Raw genomic sequence first — 4661 nt, forward strand, 5'->3', positions numbered from 1 at the left:
TTCAAGTCTTGTCTCCAGAAACTTTCAAGCATATAATAGAGTATTCCTGACTATAATTACTAAGTTGTGCATTATATCTCCAGAACTTATTCATCTTCAAGTTGCAAGTCTGTACCCTTTGACTAACATCTTCTCAATCCCCTCACCCCACCAAACCATGTAGCTGCTTTTCTACTCTCTATTTTTATGAATTTGGCTTTTTAAGATTCCACGTATAGGTGATATCATACATTATTTTTCTTTCTCAGTCTGACAGCTCACTTAGCACAATGCCTTCAAGATCCATTTATGTTGTCCTAAAAGATAGGATTTCCTTCTCTGTCATGGATGAAAAATATTCCATTGTGTTTGTGTGTGTATCATACCTTCTTCACTCACGCATCCATTGACAGACACTTACATTTTTTCCGTATAATGGCTATTGTGAATAATGCTGCAATAAACATGGTATTGTGGATATATTTTTGGTATCCTGTTTTTCTTACCTTTGGATATGTACTCAGAAGTGGGATTGCTGGATCACACAGTAGTTCTATTTTTAATTTCTTGAAGTACCTCCATACTGTTTTCCATAGTGGCTGCACCAATTAACATTCCCACCAACAGTGCACGAGGGTTCTGTGTTTTCTTGTAGATTGTTGAGTTTCCTTAAAACAGTTATTTTGAATTCTTTATCAGGTAAATCATGTATCTCCATGTCTATGTATTTGATTACTGGAAGATTAATATGAACTTTCAGTGAACCCATGTTTCCTTGATTGCTTACGTTCTTTGGAGTTTTGTGTTGGTTGTTTTGCATTTGAAGTAGCAGTCACTTATTTCAATCTGCTAACTGCCTTCAGGGTAGAAATGCCTTTGTCAGCCCTGCTACAGATGAAGATTTCTCAGACCTTGTAGGAATACAACTGCTTCACTCTTCTTGCTCTCTCTTGTGGCAGAATTCTTAAGCCTGTATGTCTTGTTTCCATCCTACAGCACAGGCCAGAGGCTGATAGCCTCCCTTTTGCTTTCTTGGAGGTGTCACTGTAGCTCAAATTTGTGGTTTCTCTCCTGCCCCAGACCTTTGCTGTTTTCTGCTCATGCTCCCTAGCCTTCTATCAAATTTCCCTCTTGCGTCTGTCCTTGGCAGCATGTACAGGGAGCTGGCTGCAGAGAGGATCTGGAATTCAGTGCTCTGTGGGTGCCCACAGGTCAGCTGAGGTATCTGCAGGAGATGTTTCCTTCGTGGTTTGTGGTCAGGCTTCCTGATGGAATCCAGAATGCAATAAGCTGGAACTAAGTTTGTGTAATTTCCTCAGAGAATCTTATATGCCACTCTCCTGATCTGCTCCCTCCCACCAGTCACTGGGCTCCTAATTTAATACTCTGGATGCTGTGAGAGAGAAATGAGTCTTTGAAAGCATCCTGCAAAGCTCCAGAGGCTGGGCAATCACTCACCTGCTCTTCTTTTCCCCTGTTGGAGAAATCCTGGACCTTCTCTTAGCACTAAACTGTGCTGCTTTAGGGGGAGGGGTGATGCTGGCAAAGTCAAGCTGTTCCTCTTACCCACTCAAACGCATCCAAACTCATATAATTAGCACTCCAACCAAATGTTAGAACTTCTCTGGAAATTTGAACTTCCACAAACACTCTGTAATCTATTCGTGACACTCCAAAGCAGTGTTCTGTAGGTGCTCCTGGACTGTGGCTATGAGAAGCTGGAACCAACTCACAATCCCCTGTAGGTACCACAGACGGTGCCTCTCTGCCTATTAACAGAAGCAAAGGTGGGCGAGACTTCTCCTGGGTCCCTTGGCTATGGTGCTGGATCACAAAACTCCTACTAAGGCACTTTTGTTCATGGGTAGATGCCAAATTTTTGCTTTTGAAGTGGGGGGGATAAACACAAGGAATATCTCATGCCACCAGATTGCTGCTGTCACTCCTGAGGTACTATGATCCCTCCCCATAGGATGTTCTCTAGAATTATAGTAGCTTTAAATTTTGTCCTTATTATAATACTTTTCACCCAATTTTTATTACTTGCTTACATTCTATCTTTCAAAGTAGCATGTCTGGTGTGTTGGGGCAAAAACTGTGTCTACTCTGCTTCTCTGCTTCTCCGGCACTTATCCCTGGGCTATGCCAGTTATTTTAAAGCTGTTCTCTGAATGAATGGATGATACTTTCTTATGTGTTCAATAATGAAGCCTTAATGAGGCCTATTCCCGAAGTCTCCCACGTATAGTACTTTATTCTGTAACGATAATGAAAATCAGATTCTTATAATAGTTAGAAACACGTGAGTTTCTAATTGGCACATCACTTTACCCAGCTTCCCATATCTCTCTCATGGTGAGTCAAACATTCTAAAGGAAGAACGAGAATCATTACTATTGAAAATGCAAAATAAACAAAGCAAAAAACAGCAGGAATAGGTTATCTGAGGCAGGGTTAGGCAGGTTTGCAGTGGAGTTCTCCAAGAAATTCAAAATGTGGTGAGTGGTTGAGGAAATTCAAAATCCCAATAGATTCGAATGAGCCACATTTCAGGTTTCCTCATTAACTCAGATAATGTAGTGGGTCTTCCTGAAGGGAAAAAGTCAAACAAAAGGTAGAGGAAACTAGAATATTGTAATGTGATTATACCATGTAATTTTCTGAAAGGAGCTTGGGACAACATAGCCAAAGATGTTTAAGAGTGTCTGTGGTTTGAAAATACAAATATGTGTGTAAGCACATATGTATATATACACACATACGTGTTTTATATATATGTTGCTCATGAATATATAAAACATAAATTGTAAGAGACTTTCATCTCTAACATCACATCAGTACATTCACAATCATAAAAACTCATTAAAAGTAAGCCACTACAGAATTAAACACACATTTGTTTATTCTATAAGTTTCAAAACTAACAAATGCAAATATAAACAACTATTTCATCTGCTCAGTCAATTAGTCCTACCATACTTGTGGAAACATCTCTCCCTAGAATACTAGTCTCGTTTCTACAATTTAGCAAGCTATATACTCGATCCTAGATTTTCCACGTAAACTGTGAGGTTTTTGAGTATATGGCTATTCCTGCATTCAATTCATGTTAGAAGCTTAATAATATTTTCTTATTAAATAAAAATATTTGCAAATAATAGCTGGAAATTTTTCATAACTATGATAATGAATATGATCACTCAATTTTGGGTCATTTTGTCTTTAATGAAGAGACAGTTTTCAAAAAACACAGTTTAATAACTTATATGTCTACCTTCAACAAAATTTTAGGTCTGTATACAGATGATTTCTAAGTAATTAGTGAAGGAATGTGAAATTTTTAGAAATCTCCAATTATAGCTTCCAGAATCTGGGATAGAGCCACTGTGTCTCTCTATTGTGAAGGAATTCTTCAAAGAATATGACAAAAAAGGTTAATATTTAAATGAAACTAAACCTTACAAGAGGAAACAATTCCTCAATGACCCTATAATTTAAGATTTCCATAATTATCAATTCGAGATCATTTTATAATTTCATTTCATAATTTCACTCATAAAAGACATATTTCTCTGACTTTATGTTTATACAAACTCACCTTCCAAGACACTAGGAGAGTTAGGACTTCAAGTTACCATAAAAGCATGACTTACCTAGTACCTGACTGTAAAACTGATCTCACTTCCTCTCTTTAAATGCTTGGAACCAAAGTCAAATAAAGCACATGTATGATATTTTTTATCTTCTCCATGAATGTCATTTGATCACTTAATTCTGACATAACAACAAGTACATAGGATAGAGGGAATGGAAGTAAGTCCTCTACTATGCTTTTCAATTGTGTAGCCAGCAGAGAAGCAGAGACTGTACACTAAAGGTATTTTCAGTAGCTCAGCCCGCAGCTCCCCACAGGGTCTAACAGCATCTGCAAGAATGACGTCAAACCTTGATTCTTGTAGTTTTGTCATAAGTTTCTTGTTCAAAACTACATCTTTACAGAGCTTTTCAATACAATCAGAATATTCCCAAAAGATTTCTAGCATTAGTTAAAAATATGCCCAAAATGTAACTTTTGGCAGATCATATGTCCATTTGTCAATCACTTTTCTGAAAAATACCTCAAAATGATGTTTTGTTAAAGATGTAGGATAAATCTCAAATTTAATAGCACATGGTTTGTTGAGATCAACAAAAGTGGAAGCTAAGATGTGAGAACAATCACTTAATGATGTCTCTGGACGAGTTCATCCAAGATTGTCTTCATATTGATCCAATGGCTATATTCTGTAGGTCACACCAGCACCTTTCCACCACTCCCAGGGCTAAAGTAACAACCCAGCTAGAGCAGCAGGAGAACTGAAATCCATTTCATAGACATCCTTGTGGAGTGCAATGCTTCTTTTCAAATTGCTGATCCCTTCTACTGTTGCTCATGCTTCTATCCCAGAAGAAATCAATCAAGAAGTTAATATATAACTCAACCACCTCAAAGTGAATACATTATATGAAAAGTCAGAGCATTTTTTTGGCAAGTTGAAAAAACAAAATGTAGATGATCTCATTTTTATACTAATGTGTTTAATGTCTACAAGGGCTATCATCCAGCTAAGAGTCGATGTCCATGCATGTGCATAAACACCTGTGCTATGTAATATATTATAGATGAGTGTGAGAACTATAGG

General features: G+C 37.5%; 1 pseudogene; it reads right to left on the bottom strand.

Annotated features, from left to right (window-relative positions):
- Positions 1 to 2433: 2433 nt before the first annotated feature.
- On the bottom strand, positions 2434 to 4357 carry LOC106800040 (UDP-glucuronosyltransferase 2B31-like; annotated as a pseudogene).
- Between the last annotated feature and the right edge of the window lie 304 nt (positions 4358 to 4661).

The sequence above is a fragment of the Ceratotherium simum genome, chromosome 8, assembly GCF_057802395.1.
Source record: "Ceratotherium simum simum isolate JZ-2026a chromosome 8, ASM5780239v1, whole genome shotgun sequence".
Taxonomy (NCBI): Eukaryota; Metazoa; Chordata; class Mammalia; order Perissodactyla; family Rhinocerotidae; genus Ceratotherium; species Ceratotherium simum.